The 25,065-nt window shown below is 44.5% G+C and overlaps 1 protein-coding gene across 2 annotated transcripts in view; it reads right to left on the reverse strand.

Moving 5' to 3' along the window:
- Positions 1 to 25,065, reverse strand: part of TRAF3 (TNF receptor associated factor 3) — a 120,027-nt gene that overhangs the window by 46,927 nt on the left and 48,035 nt on the right. For both annotated transcript variants that reach the window (XM_025271678.3, XM_025271677.3), the window contains exon 2: positions 8,391 to 8,508. The gene's annotated coding sequence lies outside the window, so the exon portion shown is untranslated. The remainder of the gene's footprint in view (positions 1 to 8,390; positions 8,509 to 25,065) is intronic.

The raw sequence follows: 25,065 nt of genomic DNA on the forward strand, positions 1-25,065 counted from the left end.
CAAAGTACAGATGCTTTTCGAACTGTAGAGTTGGAGAAGACTTGAGAGAGTCCCTTGGACAGTAAGGATATCAAACCAGTCTATCTTAAAGGAAAGCAACCCTGAATATTCATCAGAAGGACTGATGCTGAAGTTGAAGCTCCAATACTTTGGCACCTGATGCAAAGAGCCAACTCACTGAAACAGACGCTGATGCTGGGAACGATTTCGGGACGGACGAGAAGGGGACGGCAGAGGACGAGATGGTTGGGTGGCATCACCCACGCAATGGGCATGAGTATGAGCAAACTCTGGGAGATACTGAAGGACAGGGAAACCCAGTGGACTGCAGTCCACGGGGCCGCAAACAGTCAGACGATGTAGCGACTGAACAAAGAAGAACAACAAGATCTGCAAACCGTGTATCCGGTCAAAGTCTAACACCCAGAACATACGAAGAGCTCTTACAGCTCAACAACAAGGAGACGAACAACTCAACTAAAGAACGGGCAAAGGATGTGCATAAACATTTCTCCAAGAAAAACACAGAGACAGCCAATAAGCAAATGAAGAGATCTTCAACACCACCAGTCACCAGGGAATTACAAATCAAAAGCACAGTGAGTTATCACTTCATACCCGCCAGGGTGGCTATGATTTTTTTTTTAACAACAACAAGTATTGTTGACGATGCAGAGAAACTGAAACCCTCATATACTGCTGGTGGAAACAAAATGGATTAGTTTTTTATGGAAAACATTTTCAGTTTCTCAAAAAGTTAAACACAGAATTACCAATCAGTTCAGTTCAGTTCAGTCGCTCAGTCGTGTCCGACTCTTTGCGACCCCATGAAGCGCAGCACGCCAGGCCTCCCTGTCCATCACCATCTCCTGGAGTTCACTCAGACTCACGTCCATCAAGTCAGTGATGCCATCCAGCCATCTCATCCTCTGTCGTCCCCTTCTCCTCCTGCCCCCAATCCCTCCCAGCATCAGAGTCTTTTCCAATGAGTCAACTCTTTGCATGAGGTGGCCAAAGTACTGGAGTTTCAGCTATAGCATCATTCCTTCCAAAGAAATCCCAGGGCTGATCTCCTTCAGAATGGACTGGTTGGATCTCCCTGCAGTCCAAGGGACTCTCAAGAGTCTTCTCCAACACCACAGTTCAAAAGCATCAATTCTTCGGCGCTCAGCATTCTTCCCAGTCCAACTCTCACATCCATACATGACCACTGGAAAAACCATAGCCTTGACTAGACGGACCTTTGTTGGCAAAGTAATGTCTCTGCTTTTTAATATGCTATCTAGGTTGGTCATAACCTTCATTCCAAGGAGTAAGCGTCTTTTAATTTTGTGGCTGCAGTCACCATCTGCACCCAGCAATTGCGCTCTTAGGTGTATACCCAAAAGAACTGAAAACAGGTACTCAAATCAACATATGTACAGACATGTTTATAGTAGTATCATTCACAGTAGAAACAACCCAGATGAGCATCAACAGAAGAATGAATAGACAAAATGCTGCTACTGCTGCTGCTAAGTCACTTCAGTCGTATCCGACTCTGTGTGACCCCATAGACGGCAGCCCACCAGGCTCCCCATCCCTGGGATTCTCCAGGCAAGAACACTGAAGTGGGTTGCCATTTCCTTCTCCAATGCATGAAAGTGAAAAGTGAAAGTGAAGTCGCTCAGTCGTGTCTAACTCTTAGCGACCCCATGGACTGCAGCCTACCAGGCTCCTCTGTTCATGGGATTTTCCAGGCAAGAGTACTGGAGTGGGGTGCCACTGCCTTCTCCGAAACAAAATGGGGGGAGTGTAAATATTACTCAGGCATAAAAAGAAATGAAGTGATGGCGATACAGGCTGCAACATGGGTGAACCTGGAAAATAGCACGCTACGTGCAGGACGTCAAAAGCCAAAGGTCACACAGTGCACGACTCCATTTGTATGAAACGTGCACAACAGGCAAGTCCAGAGCCAGGCTGCCCAGGAGACGAGGAGAAGGCAATGAGGGCTACCTGCTTAATGGGCCCAGGGTTTCCTTTTGAGGAAATGAGAATGTCTGGGACCAGAGGGAGGCTGTGGTTACAACCTGTGAATGTACTATATGCCACTGAATTGCTCACTTTAAAACAGTTAATCTTATGTTCTGTCAATTTTATGCCAATTAAAAAAAACTACTTTTTAAAAAAATAAACCATCACGAGATACTACTTCACAGCTACTAGGGTGGCTGTAATTTAAAAAAATGGAAAACTTCAAGTGTTGGTGAGGAATATGAAGAAGCTGGAACCCTCATACATTGCTGAACATAAAATGGTTCATCATCACTGTAGAAAACAATTTGGCAGTTCCTCAAAAAAATTAACAGAGAGTGACCCTATGACCCAGTAATCCCACTCTTGTGTATACACCCAGAAGAAGTGAATAACGTACGTTACACAAAGACTTGCACATGCAGGTTCAGAGCAGCAATCTTCAAAAGAGACAAGACTATTCAGTCCAAAGGTCTGTCAAGAGATGACTGGATACACAAAATTTATATGTGTCTATATAATGTACTATCATTAGCCATAAAAAAAATAAAGCGCTGACACATGGTGCAACATGGGAAAACCCTGAAAACGTTTCGCTAGAGTAACAGGAGCCAGAAACAGAAGGCCGCACACCGCCTGCCTCCACCTGTGTGTCACGTCCAGAACAAGTAGATCCACGAGACGGACGGCAGAGCGTGGCTGACGGGCCGAGGCGAGCGGAGAATGAGAGAGACTGAATGGAGCTTCTTCTCGGGATGAAAATGTTCTAGAAATAGACAGCGATGATGGCCATACAACACTGTGAATATACTAAATAAAACCCGCTGACTGTACATTCTGAATGGTTTAAATGACATTTTTCATAATAAAAAACTGTAAAAAAAAGTTTTAACAGAAAGTATGGAGTCTAAACAGCTTAGACACTCTGATTTCTTTCTTCGTCGCTGAGCTTGATAACCACTCCACACTGACCCTGGCAAAAAAATAACAGAACCCCTTCTTGATCTTCGGCTGGAACAATACCTGCTCTAAGTGCAGCAATAAGAGCTAACACTATGCTCAAAGACCCCCAAACTAAAAGCCACTGTTAAAAAAAAGCTCCTTGGTTCTAATTATAATTCTCTAAAACAAACATACAAAATTAACCTGCTCATTTTATCTAGAATACCTGTGATGGTCATTTCTCACCTACATCTGTATCTGTTCATTCACGCCCACCTGGGCATGGCCAGGAAGCCTACCTGTGCCCCACGCAGAGGCTGACCACCAGAAGCATCGGTGAGTAAGCAAAGTCCCATCTCTGGAAGCTTCTAAAATGGGGGACTTGTGGAAACCTTTGACTAGATTTCTTGATTTAAAATAAATACCTTTATTTCACTTACTTATATGTGGGTATAAAATAGTTAAATTTTCTGTTAATCCTAAAGTTTAGATGTGACAATTACAGGTTAACAAAAATTATACTTAAAATAATGATTGTGCTGATGAAGAAAAATGATGCAAACACAGTCAGAGGCCTTAAAGAGATGGTGGAGGCAGCTTTTAGGGACCTGCAGACTGGTGCTAAACAGCCTGATCTGGGGAAGAGGCTCAGGGGCTGCAGCACCCACAGACGGGAAGCATGTGGCGCCAGTGAGCACACGGGGTCATGGGGACATGGAGCCCTGGGTCCGGTGGTCACTTCACCTTCCCGGCCTCACCCCAGCGTTAGGTCTGGAAAGAGGACATCTGCTTCCACACACAGAGAAATGTTCTGCCCAACAGGAACGGCAGACACGCCAGGCAGAGACAGCGCAAAGGGAGCGACCGTGAAGGGCAAACGTGGGCTTGAGAATGGCCCCCACGGCGGTGCGCCCGGAGGACCCGGACAGGAGGCGGGGCTGGAGCCCCAGGAAGCAGCGGCCTAGGTGCGGGCGCAGGCCCACACCACGGGGAGGTGGGCAGGAACGAATGTGGGGCCTGGCGTTCACAGGGCAAGAATTCCGACGCTGCAGCTTCCGACGGAGCAGAATTACTGCTCTGTTACTATATTATTTACTGCTTGCTGTTTGTTTAGGTATGAATTTATTGTATTTTGAGGCCATATTTTTATCCAAATGAAAAAAGTCTCTATTTGAGAAATCGGTTTCATAAAGTTTTAGCTTCTAACCAGCTCCTCACTCAGTTGAGGCATCACTCACTCAGTTCAGTTGCTCGGTCGTGTCTGACTCTTTGCGACCCCATCAGCTGCAGCACGCCAGGCTTCCCTGTCCATCACCAACTCCTGGAGCTTACTCAAACTCATGTCCATTGAGTTGATGATGCCATCCAACCATCTCATCCTCTGTTGTCCCCTTCTCGTCCCGCCTTCAGTCTTTCCCAGCATCAGGGTCTTTTCCAATGAGTCAGCTCTTTGCATCAGGTGACCAAAGTATTGGAGTTTCAGCTTCAGCACCAGTCCTTCCATATGAATATTCAGGACTGATTTCCTTTAGGATGGACTGGTTGGATCTCCTTGAAGTCCAAGGGACTCTCAAGAGTCTTCTCTAACACCACAGTTCAAAAGCATCAATTCTTCAGCGCTCAGCTTCCCTTATGATCCAATTCGCACATTTTTACATGACTACTGGAAAAACCATAGCTTTGACTAGACGGACCTTTGCTGGCAAAGTTGAGGTGTACCTGGACTCAGAAACACAGTGAAGAGCCAAACTGGGTTCCCTTCACTTTGCTCTGCATCTCCATTACGCTGATGATTTATTTTATGTCCCTTGCTTTGGTGGTTTAAGTTGAGCTACACTTGGAGATTAGAAACTGAAAACAAACGCACATCTGCTGACAGAAGGTGCTCCAAGGGCTGGAAAGCCCGGGGAAAACCAAAAAAGGGAAGCATCAGATAAACAAAGAAAATGGCTCCTGCCAGCAAGAAAGTGCTAAACAACAGAGACGCAGGAAAACCCGCTCCACGTCAAGCCCAGGAGGGAGATTAAAACATCATCCATGCGAGGCCGAGGAAGGGAGAAAGCCACAGGCAGACAGGTGTGCCCTGTTGATAAGAAAGCGCTCTGGCAATCCACAGTTATGCAGACATTTCAGCACACTGACTGCTCAGGACACCTGATGCCCAACACTCTGCAGGGAGCCGCCTGTGGCTAACTCACTGGGAAAGCACAGAGGGGCCTGGACTCTTACCCAGACAAACAGGCCGCTCCTCATCGCACATGAAAAAGCCCCGCGTAGGAGAGAGGGAGGGGGAGAGAGAGACTGACGCAGGCAGATGGCTGGAAAGGAACCCGATCAAACCATAATATGAAACTTGGTCTCAAATTCTTTAGGAAAACAATAGCTGCCGGAGACCCAGCACTGCCAATATCGCTCGGTGCAAATGACTTAGGATGTTAAACAAGGGTTCATTCAACTCTGGCCGCTCCTGGACCAGGGCCAGAGCCCAGCCATCTGGACAGGAAGGAGCTGAGGGCTCCATCTGCCTGACAGCGACTCTCAGAGCGGGCAGCACCTTTCCCGGAGAGGCTGCCCCGAGCCATGCCCGGCCTGGAGGCTCTGGGGCTGCAGGCTGTGAGAAGGCGCGCTTTCCTGAAGCACCGACTTTACTAGGAAATCAGAGTGAAAGCATGGAACATGGCACCATTCAGGAGTGGATTACAATATTTAAATCCCTTGGAGAATACGGCATGAGATGCCAAAAGTCAGCAGCTCTTAGCTCTGAGCTTCTGACCCCTCTCTTTCACCAGCTCCCCTTTTGCCACCGGTGGTGTTGAGGTGGGAGCTGTTCAGGTGCTGATCCAGGCCCCTTCTCTGTCCTGCTGGGTAATCAGACCCGCACAGAGGAGCCCCTGCTCTGAGCCCCACGCTCGCGGAGCTCCCGGACAACCTGCTCCCCCTCAGCTGCACAGGAGGCCCGTGGTCAGTGCAGCCCAGACGGAATCTGCTGTCTTCGGCGCTTCCCATGGCTGTTCGGCACGCCTCGACCTACTCAGAGACCCGCTCTTATCTCGGGGAGTGACGCTGTCACCCGGCTAGCTGCCCATGGCAGACCTGCCCTCGCCTCCCTGATTCTGACATACAATCACTCAACGATACCTGCCGATTCCATGGCACGTCATGACCCTGGTTATAGGGTGCTCACTCCGTGGCCAGGGAGATGCTCTTAGGTACAGTTTCCTCATCTGTAGTCTCTTTCAGCTAAAATAACTCATCCTGAGTTTCTAGTCCAAGTCTTTTAGTTTACCCATAAGGAAAACCAGGCCAAGATTAGCAATGTACTTGCCAGGTCCCAAAATTACTGGGAAATCTGCAGCTGGACAAATTGATGACTTTTATATGCAGGAGAAACACATATTGAATAATGCCAACATATTTTTAAGTTAGTCTTCTTCTATAATATAACAGCCAACACAGTGGAACACTAAGCAGCTGTTAAATGGATGAGGAGAGTCCCTGTATATGGCTATGCCACAAGCTCATGATATGTTGTTAAATTTTCAAAAATATGGAGAAAAGCTTGTACTGTACACTACTATTTTTAAGGAAAGAGGGCTGTGGGCACAGACACACACAAGTACTTATATTATAGTAAGTAAGTGTTAGTCACTCAGTCGTGCCCGACTCTTTGTGACCCCATAGACTGCAGCCCACCAGGCTCCTCTGTCCATGAGATTTTCCAGGCAAGAATACTGGAGTGGATTACCATTTCCTTCTCCAGGGGATATTTCCAACCCAGGGATCAAACCCGGGTCTCCTGCACTGCAGGCAGATTCTTTACTGACGGAGCTACAAGGGAAGCCCATATTACAGTAGATAAACCAAAAGTTTTTTAAATGTTACCTGTGGAAGAGAGAAGAAACAGACTATAAGGATCAGGAAAGAGAGCTAGATTTCTGAAAATACTCTGGCCATCCACCAAAAAGGTCCAGGACAGTAACCAGCCCTGCAGGAACGATGATTCCAAATGTACAGGTTGTGGTCGCAAGACACCATGCTCTACAAGAGGGAGGCAGAGCTGCTTAGACAAACAGCCAGTTCCAGGTCTGGGGTGAAAAGCACACAACGGATCTACAACCTCTTACCATTTCAGAGAGCGAAGGACAAGGAGTCAACTTACAGAGGCTCCACCGCAAAAGTGGCACAGTCCTCGCATCTGTGAGAATCATAGCTGCCGTGTTCTACAACACATCACATGCGTTCACATTCACGAGCTTACACTGACATTCTTCCCTGGTCACTTGTGAAGCGGCTATGAGACTGTCTCATTGTTCTGAGAACCCATAAGGAGAAAGAATCAGGCACTCGTCCTCCTGCTTCTATCTAACTGTCCCTTAGGGTAACCAAATAGGACTTCAGTGAATCAAGACAAAGTAAAGGATGAGACTTTCACCATCATCATTTTCGACCCCTAACGACCACGGGTCCGAGTGCCGAGCGCCACGCGGACCAGAGCAGATGCACGTACCACCACCTCCGAGCGCTGAGCTCAAAGGCTGAGCCGCTTGAACCTCTAGATCCACCTCCCACCTCCCAGGAAATAAAAGGACAGAAGAATGCGTTCCATGTAAACGGGGACACCCCTGACTACAAAACAACCGACACAGAAAATGCCAGGAAGAAAAGGGACGGGGTGGAGCAATCAGCTGACTGACACTTAGGAGGCAGAGCAGCTAAACGCAATTGTTTGGACCCTGTTTCAAACTAAAAAAACTGAGATGACTGGGGAAAACTGAATGGCGCTGTGATTATGAATAAAATTTTAAATACCAGTTTTCTTGATGCTTCTGAATGTTATCAAAAATAGCTGTGTATTAAATCTCACTTTGGATGCAAACATTTCAAACCTATTTTATATTCACGTTAATGTTCTAAGATATGAAAGAGTTCTTAATTTCAAGAATAAAATGCCACTCAATCACAAATTAAGAGATTAAAACACAGGGTGTTTTGTTTCCTTTCAAACTCCCAGAGAAAGACGGTGAAGGAGTAAGCAGTTCCTGTACTGAAGATGCAGCCTCGGCTGGGCAGGCCTGCACGCTCAGCACTGGCACCTCTACTGCCGCGGCACCTCCAGGGCAGGCGCACGCCACCAACCCCGGTTTCCAATCTCACCAACTGTCACTAAGCCATCAGGGGTAATGTCTATCACTCACAGAGTTTAACGCTGGTTTAAAAGAAAAGAAAAGAAGTCAGAGATACACACTCAAATACGCTGCCACGGGTCCAGAAGACACTCAGATACACCTGTTATAGAACGAGACTGCTAAAGTCGAAAATGAGTAAGTTCAGGATGTTTCTGAATTTAATTACTTCACTGTCATGCAAAGGTGTCACACCGGGAACAGCTGGAGAAGCAAAACCTACACAAATGGAAATTTACAGTGACATACCTGTGTGCCGTATGCTGCAAGAGGATATATCCGAACTTGACCAGGCAGGAAGAGACTTCAGTAAAGAAGCAAAGCAGAGTCAACTTTATCCTTCAGATAATGTAGTGGAGTCCCTCACCTACGAAGTAAGAATGACACGTGGTTAACTCACATGCGGAAAATTTTTTAAAGCTTTAAAAAACTGAATTTCAAAAATGGAAATTTCTAAAACGTGATAAAGTAAGAAGCTTAAGAGAAAACATTTTTAACCATTCTATATAAACATATGCTTTGGATTTTCTGCAGTTTTCGAGGTGAACATAAATTACAAAGGCTGGTTAACTTCAGGTAAGTTATTTTAAAATCACTTTTATCATGAAATACTATATATACATAGCAAAGCACAGGAAGCACGTATGTACAGTTTCATAAGGTTATTACACAAACAGAACTCCAACTACCACCCAGGCCACGGAATGGGGCACTGCTGGAATCCCCAAAAAGCTGGGTGCCGTTCTCTGATCCCTAACCCTTTCCTTCCCCTGTAAGCATCAATCCCTCTAACTTACTGTGATCGTTCCTTTGCTTTTCTTTAGCTTACCCCTAGCTTGTAGCTCTGGTCATTTATCTTTGCCAGCTCCTGACTTTTACATAGGCATGATCACACAGGGTATATTCCTTTGTCTTGCCCTGGTTTTGCTCTGTTGTTGCTGCAGGCCCTGCTGTTTATTTTCACTGCTGTATATGATTCCATTCTGCGACACACCGTCGTTTACTTACCCATTCGGTTTCTGCTTTGGAGCCAACATAAGCACTCCTAAGATCTTTCTGGCACAGATTTCTTAAGCATTTGAGGATACATCCGGTGCATATATACATGCAAGGGTGACTGCCAGACTGTGAGGTAAGCGTATATTCAACTGCACTACACTTCCCAAAGCAGTTGCAGTAATTTACACCACCACAAGAAGGGCATGAGAGTTTCCACTGCTCAAGGTTTTCAAAACTTGTCAGACTCCTTAATTCTTGGTAACTGGATGGTTATGTCCTGGGGTCCTAAAAAGTCTTTATCATGTAGAATTTTATAATTATTTTGACAAAAAACTCATGAGATTTTTCATCTGACAGCTGCTGCGAGATAGTATTTTAAAACCAAACACTCGTGCACTTTTCCAGGTGTTACCGCACTCCAATTTCTGACCAGTTGAAACCCCGCACTCTTGGTCCACCAGCTTCCAGAGACACTGGTTACAAATCCCAGGCACAAGGGGATGGTGTGTGTGTGTGTGTGGCTGGCCAGTAAGAGCATCCTACTACTGGCCAGAGCTGGTTCGTCTCTGTGAGCACACAAAACCCAAGTCAAAATGAACCAAGTCTTTTCTTCCTCCTCTGGGACTTACAGAGATTCCCCCTCTTTCCTGAAGAACTTGAACATGAGCACATGGGCGTCAAGAGGCTCTTTGAGAACAGAGCAAACAAGGAGGAAGACAGCAGGGGAAGGACCCAGCTGTAGCAGCCCTGCCTGAGGGTTCTCAATTAGGTGACCAATAAATCCCCCTTTGCTGATAACAACTAAGGTCCAGTTACATCCCAAAGAGCCCGCACTGATATGATCAGTCATTATAAAACATGGGTTTTAATCTACCCAGTAAGCCACATAGGTCAATTAAGGCAACACATGTACATACACACACAACCTTAATATTTTTTCAATCACATTTTATAAATCAAAGTGGTTTATCACTCAAACTTGGACTACAGTTCTTGCCAAAAGGCATGTTAACTCTGAATGTTTCTTTGGCAAGAGAATGAAAAATCAATAGCTGTAAAGTATTTGTCCTTGTCTGCTATAAACACACTAGTTATACCATCCCTACTGGATTTTAGTAACAAAGTTATGATAACCTTATAAAATAAACTAGGAAGTGTTCCCTGGTTTATTCTGAGGAAGTATTTGGGTAGAATTGGAATTATTTCTTCTTTGAAAGTCTGGCGGAATTTAACAATGAAGCCATCTGTGCCTAAAAATTTTAATTACTGATTCTGTTTTTTTTAGTGGTTACAGGAATTTTTTCTGTAGCTACTTTTAGAAAGTTACATTTTCCAAGGAATTTGTTTATCTCATCTAATTTTCAAATTTACTGACATGATGCTATTTCAAATCATGACTGTTGCTGAAGCTCCAACACTTTGGTCACCTGATGCAAAGAGCTGACTCACTGGAAAAGACCCTGATGCTTTCAGAAAGACGGAAGGCAAAAGGAGAAGGGGGCGGGCAGAGGATAAGATGGTTAGATGGCATCAGTGACTCAATGGACATGAACTTGAACAAACTCTGGGAGACAGTGGAGGACAGGGAGGCCTGGCATGCTGCAGTCCATGGGGTCGCAAGGAGTCGGACACAACTGAGCGACTGAACTGCAAGAGCAACGCTGCGCTGGGAGCTCAGAGTCTTAGCCACGAGACCAACAGGGAGGTTCCCAGTCTTGGGCAATTTTTGTAAATGTCTACACGTGCCTGAAAATAAAGTATACAATGCAGGTTTTGGATAGAATATTATTTACGTGTACATTAGGCCAAGGGTATCGATCCTATGTAAATCATCTGTGCTTACAGGCTTTTTTTAAATCTATCGATTAGTGAGACATGTACTGAAATCTCTACTATAAACTGTTGTTCTTCGTTGTTCACTCACTAAGTCAGGTCCAACTCTGAGATCCCATGAACTACAGCACACCATGTTCCCAGTCCTTCACCGTCTCCCAGAGTTTGCTCAAACTCATGTTCATTGAGTCAATGATGGCATCCAGCCACCTCATCCTCTGCTGCTGCTTTCTCCTGCCCTCAGTCTTTCCTGGGATCAGGGTCTTTTCCAGAAAGTCGGCTCTTCACATTATGTGGCCAAAGTACTGGAGCTTCAGCTTCAGCATCTGTCCTTCCAATGAATATTCAGGGTTGATTTCCTTTAAGATGGACTGGTTAGATCTCCTTGCAGTCCAAGGGACTCTCAAGAGTCTTCTCCAACACCACAGTTCAAAAGCATCAATTCTTTGGCGCTCAGCTTTCTTTACAGTCCCACTCTCACATCCATACGTGACTACTGGAAAAACCATAGCTCTGACTAGAAGGATATTTGTTGGCAAAGTAATGTCTTTGCTTTTTAATATGCTGTCTAGGTTGGTCATAGCTTTCCTTCCAAGGAGTGTCTTTTACTTTCATGGCTGCAGTCACCATCTGCAGTGATTTTGGAGCCTCCCAAAAAAAAGTCTGTCACTGTTTGCCTGGATTCCCCATCTATTTGCCATGAAGGGATGGGACCAGATGCCATGATATTACTTTCTGAATGTTGAGTTTTAGGCCTACTTTTTCACTCTCCTTTTTCACTTTCTTCAAGAGGCTATTTAGAGTGGTTGTCACCTGCATATATGAGATTGTTAATATTTCTCCCAATAATTTTGATTCCAGCTTGTGATTCATTCAGCCCAGCATTCATTCACTCTGCAATATACAGCCCTGACGTACTCCTTTCCCAATCTGGAACCAGTCCATTGCTCCACGTCCAGTTCTAACTGTTGCTTCTTGTCCTGCATACAAGTTTCTTAGGAGGCAAGTAAGGTGGTCTGGTATTCCCATCTCTTGAAGAATTTTCCAGTTTGTTGTAATCCACACAGTCAAAGGCTTTAGCATAGTCAATGAAGCAGAAATTTTTCTGGAATTCCCTTGCTTTTTCTATGGTCCAACATATATTGGCAATTTGATCTCTGGTTCCTCTGCCTTTTCTAAATCCAGCTAGCACATCTGGAAGTTCTCGGTTCATGTACTGCTGAAGGCTAGCTTGAAGGATTTTGAACATTACCTTATTTGCGTGTGAAATGAGCACAACTTTGCAGTAGTTTGAGCATTCTTTGGCATTGCCTTTCTTTGGGATTGGAATGAAAACTGACCTTTTCCAGTCCTGTGGCCACTGCTGAGTTTTCCAAATTTGCTGGCATATTGAATGCAGCACTTTCACAGCATCATCTTTTAGGATTTGAAATATCTCAGCTGGAATTCCATCACGTCACTAGCTTTGTTTACAGTAATGCTTCCTAAGGCCCACTTAACTTCACACTCCAGGATGTCTGGCTCTAGGTGAGTGATCACACCATCATGGTTATCTGGGCCATGAAGATCTTTTTCGTAAGTTCTTCTGTGTGTTCTTGCCACCTCTGGTTAATCTCTTCTGCTTCTCTTAGGCCCTTACTGTTTCTGTCCTTTACTGTGCCCATCTTTGCATGAAATGTTCCCTTGGTATCTCTAATTTTCTTGAAGAGATCTCTAGTCTTTCCCATTCTATTGTTTTCCTCTATTTCTTTGCACTGTTCACTTAGGAAGGTTTTCTTATCTCTCCTTGCTATTCTTTGAGAACTCTGCATTCAGATGGTAAATCTTTCCCTTTCTCATTTGCCTTTCACTTCACTTCTTTTCTCAGCCATTTGTAAGGCTTCTTTAGACAACCATTTTGCCTTCTTACATTTCTTTTTCTTGGGCATGATTTTGGTCACTGCCTCAGACACTCTGACTCTACCAGAACTGCTGCTGCTGCTGCTGCTAAGTCGCTTCAGACGTGTCCGACTCTGTGCGACCCCATAGACGGCAGCCCACCAGGCTGCCCCGTCCCTGGGATTCTCCAGGCAAGAACACTGGAGTGGGTTGCCATTTCCTTCTCCAGTGCATGAAAGTGAAAAGTGAAAGTGAAGTCGCTCAGTCGTGTCTGACTCCTAGCGACCCCATGGACTGTAGCCTACCAGGCTCCTCCGTCCATGGGATTTTCAAGGCAAGAGTACTAGAGTGGGGTGCCACTGCCTTCTCCTAACCCCTTGTACATGGTGCAGTTTTGGATGGAGTGTTACTTATATATACATTAGACCAAGGGTATTGATCCTACGTAAAACATCTGTGCTTACAGGATTTTTTTTTTTTGCCTGCTTATTCTATCCATTACTGAGAAGTGCTGAAATCTCTACTGTAACTGTAAATTTGTCTATTTCCAGCCCCGCAACCCCGTACTTATGGCAAGTCATATTATGGCTTACCCACGTTTAGAATTATTATGACTTCCTTTTGAATTGAACCTTTTATCATTACAAACTGCAGCAGAGACTACATATTGACCAGATTTTTCTCTTCTACCTCCTGGGCACAGCCTCCCCTGCAGTGAAGTCTGGTTTATGACCTGGGCTCTGCCTAACAGGATGCAATCCTAATGTGCACCGCCCTGCCCTCCAGCCCAGCTGTGAACACCTGCCTGATTCACTCCTTCGGCCCCACACAGAGGCGCCTGCAGAGTATCCCGGGCCTCAGGAGATGGCAGAGATGGGGGTGGGGAAGCAGCCAAATCCCCAAATGACCAAATCCCCAAACGACCATCGAAAAAACATCTGCCAATCAGCACTATGTGTACTGAACTTCATGTAAGCAAGACATGAATTTGCTTAAACTACTGACTGCTTTGTTAAAGGAGCCAGCTGCCAACTGTATTAAGTGAAATGACACTCTCTCCAGAACTGCTTTTTGCTTTAAACTGTGTTTTCTCTGACACTACACAATCTTGCTTTTGGCTAGAGTTTGCAGTTTTGTTTTTTTCTTTTCTTTTCAAATCTCTTAACCTTCATCCTTTAGGTGGGTCTCTTATAAACAAAATACAGTTGAGTTTTTAAAAAACCTTATTTGATATCTTTTTCTTTTAATTCAGTTCAGTTCAGTTGCTCAGTCGTGTCCGACTCTTTGCAACCCCATGAACCACAGCACGCCAGGCCTCCCTGTCCATCACCAACTCCTGGAGTCTACCCAAACCCATGTCCATTGAGTCAGTGATGCCATCCAACCATCTCATCCTCTGTTGTCCCCTTCTCCTCCTGCCCTCAATCTTTCCCAGCATCAGGGTCTTTTCAAATGAGTCAGCTCTTCGCATGAGGTGGCCAAAGTATTGGAGTTTCAGCTTCAACATCAGTCCTTCCAATGAACACCCAGGACTGATCTCCTTTAGGATGAACTGGTTGGATCTCCTTGCGTCCAAGGGACTCTCAAGAGTCTTCTCCAACACCACAGTTCAAAAGCATCAATTCTTCGGCGCTCAGCTTTCTTCACAGTCCAACTCTCACATCCATACATGACCACTGGAAAAACCATAGCCTTGACTAGAAGGACCTTTGTTGGCAAAGAAATGTCTCTGCTTTTGAATATGCTATCTAGGTTGGTCATAACTTTCCTTGGAACATTTAATTCCACTTACCTTGGAAACAATTACTCACATTTAGGTTTAATTTTCTTTTATTTTCTTTCTATTTGCTTCTTTTGGATTACTTGCTATCATTCTAGTCCCCCAGTAGTCTACAAGTTACATACTGTTTCTACTCTTTAGTAATTGCTTTAGAAATTCTAATGTACAGGTTCTTATCAAAGTCCAATGTTAACTAATACATTTACCTTTCTCTTGGACAGCAAGAGCCTTGAAACATTAACCCCATTTATCATAATTTCCAACTTAAATTCTACTGTTGTAGAACGTGTATGCATGCATGTGTATGTGCTCTTGTCATGATTAATGTTTTACGCAATTTATGCAATTATCCTGCCTTCCCTTCATGCTTCCCACACCCCCGTCTCTGGGCCTCACGCTCCCTTTTCTCCTTTTGGTCCATGACTGGGGTTACACTGATTGCGTTTCTAATGTTAAAACAACCTTTATTTCCTGAGATAAACTTTTCTTGATTATTATGTACTATGCTTTTTATATATTGCCTGGTTGGTTCTATTTGCTAAAATTCACGGAGGACGTGTGCATGACAAACAGCGCTCGGTGGCTCTCCTTTCCTGTAATGGCGCTGTCCGCTTTTGCTTTCAGGGCAGTGCTGGCCTCACAGGAGGCGGGAAGCATCCCCTCCTCTTCTGTCTTCTGAGGAAGTTTTTGTCAGATTGGTATTCTTCTTTAGGTGTTTAGTAATTATTGGTGACGTTATTCGGACATGGAGTACTCTTCAAGGTAAGGATTTTAACTACAAATTAAATTTCTTTAATATAGTTATGAAAGGTTATACATTTGCTCTTGAGTAAATGTGGTGGTTTATGTTTTTCAAGGGGCTTGTTCATTTTATTGAGGCCGTCAAATTTATTAGCATAACATTATTCACAATACTCCTTATTACCCTTTCAAGGTCTACAGGATCTGTAACAATGTCCTCTTTTACATCCAACTAATCACAAGCTGGAATCAAGATTGCCGGGAGAAATATCAATAGCCTCAGATATGCAGATGACATCACCCTTATGGCAGAAAGTGAAGAAGAACTAAAGAGCCTCTAAAGAGGAGAGTGAAAAAGTTGGCTTAAAGCTCAACATTCAGAAAACTAAGATCATGGCATCTGGTCCCATCAGTTTATGGGAAATAGATGGGGAAACAGTGGAAACAGTGGCTGACTTTATTTTTCTGGGCTCCAAGATCACTGCAGACGGTGATTGTAGCCATGAAATTGAAAGACGCTTACTCCTTGGAAGGAAAGTTATGACCAACCTAGATAGCATATTCAAAAGCAGAGACATTACTTTGCCAATAAAGGTCCGTCTAGTCAAGGCTATGGTTTTTCCAGTGGTCGTGTATGGATGTGAGAGTTGGACTGTGAAGAAAGCTGAGGGCCGAAGAATTGATGCTTTTGAACTGGTGTTGGAGAAGACTCTTGAGAGTCCCTTGGACTGCAAGGAGATCCAACCGTTAGTCCATTCTAAAGGAGATTAGTCCTGAGTGTTCACTGGAAGGACTGATGCTGAGGCTGAAACTCCAATACTTTGGCCACCTCATGGGAAGAGTTGACTCATTGGAAAAGACTCTGATGCTGGAGGGATTGGGGGCAGGAGGAGAAGGGGACGACAGAGGATGAGATGGCTGGATGGCATCACCGACTCGATGGACATTAGTTTGGGTAAACTCAGAATTGGTGATGGACAGGGAGGCCTGGCATGCTGTGATTCATGGGGTCGCAAAGAGTCGGAGACGACTCAGCGACTGAACTGAACTAAATGCTTCCCTGGTGGCTCAGTTGGTAAAGAATCCGCCTGCAATGTAGGAGACCTGGGTTCAATCCCTGGGTTAGGAAGATGCCCTGGAGAAGGGAAAGGCTACCCACTCCAGTATTCTGGCCTGGAGAATTCCATGGACTATCCATAGGGTCTCAAAGAGTTGGACATGACTGAGAGAATTGCTTTCACTTTCAATGGCAATTAATGGTTTTTTTTCTCCCCACAGACAAGAGATCTGTCTGAATAAAATGTGCATCTTTAACTTATCAGTTTACCCTCAAATAATACCACTGAGACACGGTGGCTGTACTTCCCTTCTTCGCTCCCAGACTCTGTGCTGCTATTGTCCTTCTTCCCTCTATAATAAGTATTGTAAGTTCCAAAATACATGGTTAATTTTGCTTTAAATAGTCTAAAACAAAAAAGATTCAAGTGTGAATATTCACCAATCCATGGACTATTCCCAATTCTTTTCATTCCTTCGGGTACAATCTCCATCTGCTATCATCTTCCTTCTACTTGAACTTCCTTTAAAATTTCTTGTAGTGCACTTCTGCTGGCAATAAATTCTGCCAGCATTTCTTGGTCCAGAAATTTTTATTTCACTTTCGTTTTGAAAGATATTTTCACTGGGTACAGAATGATAAACTAACAGGTTTTTTCCTTTTGGTACTTTAAACATGGCAGTTGTCTGCTGGCTGGCAACAGGTTCTGATAAGAAGTCACTGACCTTATTTTTGTTCCTCTGACTTTTTTCTCTTCATCACTGATTTTTCAGTAACTGGACTGTGCGGACCTTGGTATGATTTTGTTTACTCTATTTGGAGTTTGTGAGCTTCACGGTTTGCAATCTTCATCAAATGTGGACATCTTTCAGCCACTACTTCTTCAAATACTGTTTCCACTGCTTCCTCTTCTTCTGGAACTCCAGTTACGTTGATCTTAAATCCATTGATTTTGCCCCACAGGTCACTAATGCTCTGTCACTGTGTTCAGTCTTCCTTATTCTTTGCACCATATTTTGGATAATTTCTATTGCCATGTCTTGAAGTTCACTGATCTCTTCTGTACTGCCAATTTGCTATCAGTCTCTGTGTTTTTCACCTCTAAAGTCCTAGTTCAGTCTTTCTCATATCTGTCACTCATGCTTGTCTTCCTTATGAACGTGTACAACTTATTTATATCAGTTATTTTAATGTCCTTGTCTGCTAATCTCACAGCTTTCTACTGACTGATTTTCCTCCTGGTTACTATCATATTTTCTTGCTTCTTTGCATGCCTGGTAATTTTTATTAGATGCTGGACACTGAAACGTTTTTACATTGTTGGGTGATGGATTTTACCATATCATTGTAAGTACAGCTGGGGCTTTGTTCTGGAAATGCAGTTAAGTTACCCGGAATCAGTTAGGGCAGGTGTGTAGTGGTCTTTTAGTCCTGGTCTAATTCAGCCCCATTACTGCAGTGATACCCTTCTGATGCCCTAAACTGAAGAGCTGTTCTGAATCCACCCTCACAAAGATTAAAAATCACCCTTGAAAGGGCCTGCCGCATCCCCAGGGGTGGTGGGAAAACAGACCGTCTCAGCTCGTGTGGTGTCCACTCCTTTCCGGGGCTTCTCTTCCCGGTTTTGAGGTGCTTTCCTCTGGTGATTGTGTAGACCAACACTCAGCCCAAATCTTGGAGGTGGGGGTCCTTCCGCAGACCCCTGGGGTTCCCTAAGTAGTTCTCTACTCTCTTATACTTTGCCCCTCAAATTCTAGCTGCCTGTCCTCCCCAAACTCTGATCTGTTTTGTCTCTTCAGTAAGGCTAGGGGGCTCTGTTTCATTTCTCTGCCCCTGACCTGTAACGCAGAAACTGTCTCTAGACCAGAACTGGCAAACTATAGTCTGAGGATTAAATGCAACTTGCTACTGTTTTTATAAATACAGTTTTATTGGAACACATCCATGGCCACTCATTTACATACTTGGTATGAAAGCAGCCACAAACAATACCAGAGTTGAATGGGGGTGTGATAGGGACCACCTGGTCTGCAGAGCCTGGAGATTCACTAACCAGTCCTTTATCTCAAAAAGTCTGTTTACTCCTAGCGCTAGAGAATAACCTAGAATACTTACAGGGCTCATTCCACTTGTTTCCCTTATTTCAGGAAACACAATCCTAACCTTCCTGTTAACCAATGTCTGAAAACTATTGTTCTATACACTGTGTCCGGTTTTCAAGTTTGTTAAGATGAAAGTCAGGTTTGGGGCCAGGGTGAGATTAGTGAAGCACTTGCCTCAGGTACAAATTTTCAGGGAGTGACAAAAAACTCAGTAATAGGGGTAAAATCAAAATTATTGCAAAAAATCTATGTGAAGCAAAATATCAAAATTTTAAATAAGGATAGTATCAGTAATAGTGTGGAGCCAAGCCATACTGGAGCTGAAGCAAAAGGAAAAAGTAATACTGACCCTGTCTTTATTTAAAATTTGACTTTTTTCCAACATGGATTTTTTTTTTTGCATCAAATTCGATTTTCTCAAAGTATTGCATTAAAATGTTATCGATCTCAATTACTGAGTTTTCTGGGGCATCCTGAGGCCAGTGACTCACTCTCCTTAGCCCTCCTGCTGTGTCCGACTCTTTCCGACCCCATGGACATAGCCCACCAGGCTCCTCTGTCCATGGGATTCTTCAGGCAAGAATACTGGAGCAGGTTGCCATGCCCTCCTCCAGGGGATCTTCCCAACCCAGGGATCAAACCAGCGTCTCTTACATTGCCGAAATGGCCAAGTGGGTTCTTTACTACTAAGCGCCACCTGGGAAGCCCCCAGCCCAATCCCGGTGGACAATAAACCCGGTGTCTGTTATTCCATCAAAGGGGGAATGGACGACTCCAGGAACAAGTCTCTTGCCAAGCAGAATCATACTAATGTGTTACAACTGCAAGGGTTTCAATGTTTTCTTTCTCAGAAACAGAAAACGCTGCAATGTGAAGAGCCATTCTGCTCTAATTACTTCTATCTACAACTGCAGTCTTCTGTGAACAGTTCCCATACGTGTCCATGTTGTAGACAGGAACACAGTGTGAGAATATAAACACTTACCATTAAATAATATATATGCACACAGACAATGGGACTATAAAACAATACCATAATTATGTAACATCTAGTCAACACATCTGCATTATGACACATAACAAGAACACCATCCACAGCAAGTGCTACCGAGTCAATGTATTGACTGGTGAAAGCAGGAGTCCAGCTCTGAACACACGAATCCAACTCAAAGCAAATCAACCAGCAAAGTCCCTGCCCCGGTGCTGTAGGAGCAACGTCTTCGGAAGCCAGCCAGCTCATTTCCCAAGTATCCCCAGCTCCCGCTCCTCTACGGCGAATGGAGCAGAAGAGCACTGGGCAAACTGAAGACGCCCATCCATGCGCCAAGTAGAGAGCTGCTACACAGAGTCCGGTTTCTGCATATGATCTATTTAATCTTCCAAGGCACAGGTGCAAAAACATGCCTGTAAGTGTGATGACCAAAAACAGCATTTTTCTTTTCAAAAGATTTGTTTGGAGTAGTTGCTTTACAATGTGGTGTTAAGTTTCTACCGTACAGAAAAGGGACTCAGCTAGATCCTCTCCTTTATGTACCTCTAACCTCTTTGCTCCGGATTTCCTTTCCATTCAGGCCACCACAGCGCACTGAGAGTTCCCTGTGCTACCCAGCAGGTTCTCGCTAGCTCCAACAGTGTGTGCGCGTCAGTGCCCATCTCCCGGGCCCTGCCATCCCTTCCCCCTTGGTATCCATTCGTCTGTGCTCTTTACATCTGTGTCTCTATTTCTGCTTGGTAAGTAAGATTGTTTATACCGGCTTTTTTCAGATTCCACATGTATGTGTGAATAAATGACATCTGGTTTTTTCTTTCTGACTTACGTCACTCTGTACGACAATGACTGTCTCTAGGTCCATCTATGTCTCTATAAATGACCCAATTTTGTTCTATTTTGTGGCTGAGAAATATTCCATTGTGTATTGTGTGTATATACATATACACACCCCCCCATGTCCTCTTTATCCGCTGCTCTGTTGATGGACATTTAGGGTGTTTCCATATCCTGGTTATTATAAACAGTGCTGCAGTGAATATTAAGGCTCGTGTGTCTTTTTGAACTATGGTTTGTTCGTTTTTTCTGGGTATGTGTCCTCCAAAAGAGTTTCTTTTCTTAATTTAAAACATTATGCCAGCAACAACTATGGATCTAGAGATGATTACACTAAGTGAGGTAAGTCAGACAAAGACAAATATATGGTATTACTTGTATGTGGAATCTAATTTTAAGAAAAAGATACAAATGAACTTACCTACAAAATAAATGCAGACTTACAGATTCTGAAAACAAACTATGGTTCCCAAAGGGGAGACGTGGCAGGGAAGGATACACTAGGAGCTGAGGATGGACGTGGGCCCACTCCTCCATGTGACTCGGGCAACCGAGGACCTGCTGAACAGCACAGGGGACACTGCTCAGCCTTCTGTGACAATCTACACGGAAAAGGAATAAATACGTGTACACGTGTCACTGAATCACTTGCTGTGCACTTGAAACTGACACGACACTGGAAGTCAACTCTACTCCAATAAAATCAAGATATTTTTGAAAATATCATGGTGTTAAATTTGGTGAAGAAACAAAAAACTATGAAAGGAAAGGTTTTAATTTTTGTGAAGAAACAGTCTAGATCTCATGAAACTCAAATAAATGTAACAACACAACGCACATTCATGAAGTGCTTCACACCCTGCTCTCCCCGTGTGTCCTGACCTGGCCTGAGGCCAGTCACCCCCCAGCGTGCTCGCCCGCAAGCCTGACCAGCAGACCCCGCCCGGCGGAGACCCAGCCCCGCACACCACGAGGGGGCTCACCGCGCCCCCGCCCGCCGTGCCCCCTCTCTCGCACCCTCCACTGTCCTGGCAGACGCTTCATCCTCAGGATTACATTCAAGGGCCTTGAAATCTAACTCTTCACACTAATCCTCAGTTTTTCACTAATTTTAGGGCTGGGACCACGGTCCCTGTAGTCTCCCCCAGGTGCCAGGCACACAGGGCAAGCCCTTGATTTCCGTGGAACGAGACTCCTCTTAATGAAGGTGGACTAGACCCTCATCTTTCTGCCATCCTTCCCTCCCAGGGAGAGTGGCCCTCGGCACACCCTGGTCTGCACAAGGACGCCAGTCGCACCTGACGGTGGGCCTCCTGAAGACGCAGTCGTGTCCCCTGCAGGCTTGCATCCTCAGTACTTGCAACGCGCCCACCACACTGGACACACTCAGCACATACTGCAGCTTCTACTGTAACAGGCATTATTAACTCAACCTGGCAGCTCTTCGTTTACTCCTCACGACTCTACAAATATCTTTCGCCTTCCCACCTCCGTTATGGAGATGAAGACACAGAAACAAAGATTCAGCAACTTCGCAACATCACCCACGAGCAAGTGAGGGGCGCTGTCTGCCCCCGGGACCTCTCTTCTTCACCTGCGTGTCTGTCACCGGATGGTGGCTGACTCAGGTCGTCGTGGGAATCCATACAGATTTATGCCGGAAAATCCGATTTGCTATTTGCACACTCAAATTATCTGTAAAAGGTAATACAGTCAAAATTCCTCCTTGGTCTATTGAGGAACTAAAAGAATGACATTTAGCAACCTGTCCAAAGTTCAGAGTCATCAGGACTAAAGCCTGGTGTCAAGGACCAGCGCTCCCTCCGTGCGAGCTTGCCATGATAGCTCTTCAAGAAGCAAAACACACACCTCAAAACTCCTGAGACACCAGTGATACCTAATGGAAGCATTTGCGCTTTTTAAAACCAAGCATCTTTCTTCACTGTTTAGAATGTCAGCACTGACATCCCTGGGTTTATTTATTCCCTTACGACTAACATATGGCATTCACGACCAGATGGACTTGAAAAAGCACCTTTAGCTGCACCAAGCCAGGCTAGTTCTGACTTCAAGGAAGATGCTGAGACCTTGGTGAGGCTAAAATGAATTTTCTCATATCATTTAAATAATTGTTTGCTTGGTTTCCAGCTACTTTAACATGAGAACTGAATAGAATTGCTTTGCTTACTTTTGAAAACCATTATCCAAATAGATTTGAACGAGGAGGAGGAAAGGAGCTAGCTAAGAGTAAAATGGCCACCCCAGGCTGCTGGGTAACAGAGTTAGTGAAAACTGCCCTTGGGCGCAACAAGCCACGGTTTGGAACTAAGAGGCAATGGTGAGTTTGGTTTTGTTTCTGACATTGTCGTAAGTTTCTCTGAAGTCTTCTTACTCCCCTGAAATGGTGAATGAACACCCATTACCACTCCATACTCACTTTAGTTTTAAAATATACGCCTGAAATATTTTTATACAGTCATGTTGAAAATTTATGATATCAATATTTAGTGTAGTATTTTTGTGATCACTTTGAATTTAATATTCTTCACGGTACATAAAGCCTCTAGAATAAATGTACTTCCTAATCAAATGTGACCCCTGTTGCTAAGATTGCTAGGCCCCCCAGTGCAAAGTTTCTGAAGTGGTATCTGCCTGTTCACATCACTTTAACTTAGATATATACAAAAATGTGAAACCTTGTCAAGTCACCCTGAAATTTTCACCTAATCGGTCTTTCAAACAAACCCCATTCTGCAATGTTGGCTTTTGCTTAACAGAGTTATGATTAACTCAGTGAATTTACTCTGAATTTAAAAAGAGGTTTACGCAACATCAAATCTCTTAGGTTTTCCCCCAAATTAACATTTTGAACACAAAATACTGTCAACACTTTTTATATGAATAAAATGCTTACATTAATAAAATTTTCCATCAGAATAACATGAAAATAAATCTTTATTTGCAGGTTAGAGCAGTGTTCTCAGCGACGCCAGGACAGACGGGACCCGGCCAGCCAAGCGCGCCCTGACGGAGGGCAGGGAGCACACCCATCCGCACCGGGGCCCCAGAGCGCCGGCTCCGCGCCCTGCACCCAGCCCCCGAGGCCCAGGTGGTCTAGGGCAGGTGGGGCAAAGGCAGGCCTGTGCGACCCCAGGGGCCATTCTCACAGGTGCCTGATAGGATATTCTTGAATGACTTGTCCCTTCCCACCATCTGGCACCTGTCATGAGAAAAATGAAGGAGAATTTCCTATAAAGTATCGAAAGCACCAGGACAGGTTTTACTAGTTTCTCAAAACTACCTCATCCTCCTAAAAAATCTTTATCGCTGAACTGGAAGGATCCCTCCACCTCTGTCCCCCTACAATCCACTGGTCCACTTACATGAAGAAGAACCTGAGGGAGAGCAAAGGAGGGAAGAACCCACACAGAGTCGTCTATTCTTAGTGGTTTCCACGTCCTTGGAGGAGGAAGAAAACACAACTATTCAATGACTTGAAAAATAGGAAGCTAGTAATGGAAAAAAGAGTTCTTGGCTGAATCAGAAAATACTTGAAAACCTCCAAGACAGCCCCACAAAGGCAAGATGGGTACAGATCACAACCACCTCCCCGGGAATTCCAGAGCATCCAAGTGCCCAGGATGGGGCAGGCTCAGCACGAGGAGCAGGGGGCAAGCAGCAGAGGGCCTGCTTTCCAGAGCTGCCTGCCCGGGGGGAGTGGACATGAGCAACACGAAAACCACCCAAGGGAGGCACGCCTCATCCAAAGGAGCAGAAGAAATCAACGATTTCTGAAATTCTCAAAGGGGCTCATGCTGAACATCAACTCAGTTTCTGGTTTTATAGGGAAAAAAACAAAAAATCCCATGATAATCCTAGGGCATCAAACATTTTGCTATACTTCTGCTTGATTTTGATGAGTGTGTGTATATAATGAGCGTATATATATTTATACATATAGTAAGTGTATAACACATACATAAACATACACACTAACATATATTTAGCACAAGGATGTAAGTACATATACAAATATAATAATATACTATATTAACAAACATTAGTGCTTGATAAACACTAATAAATATTAACTGAAAGAGTGGGTTGCTGGCCAGAGCTTAGAAAATATGTTCATTGAAAAGATATTTTTCGGGAATTTCCTGGCAGTCCAGTGGTTAGGACTCTGTGCTTTCACTCCTGAGGGCCCAGATTCAAATCCCTGGTCAGAAACTAAGATCCCACAAGCCATGCTGCATGTGCAAAAAAAAAAAAGAAAGATACTTTTTTTCTCACATTCTTTTGCAAGGGACAAACTAAAACCTTCAAAGTAATTCATTTTCATGCATTAAATTACATTTCAAAAGTATCTTTATTAAAGGGGATACAGGAGCTGTTGTCAACAACTCATTAACAGAAGCCTTGTTCTAAATTAATATCATAAACAGAACTTTTAGTGGCGCAAATCTGAATGTAGAAAACAAATGTGTTGCAACAAGCCACACTACTCCTGGTGATGAGTGACAAAACCGCCCAGCGCGATTCTCCAAGTCCGAGGCAGAACGAAAAGGAAAGCCATGTGCTAGGAACTGTGGGTTTGGACTTGAGGTTCCAGGCTAAGATCCCAAGACCTATGGCTGGGGGTGCGGGCGAAGCTCACCCCGGGAAGGGGATGGAAGCCCAGAGGCCAGGGCTCAGACACGCCCCTCTGC

This window comes from Bubalus bubalis, chromosome 20, assembly GCF_019923935.1.
Source record: "Bubalus bubalis isolate 160015118507 breed Murrah chromosome 20, NDDB_SH_1, whole genome shotgun sequence".
Classification (NCBI taxonomy): Eukaryota; Metazoa; Chordata; class Mammalia; order Artiodactyla; family Bovidae; genus Bubalus; species Bubalus bubalis.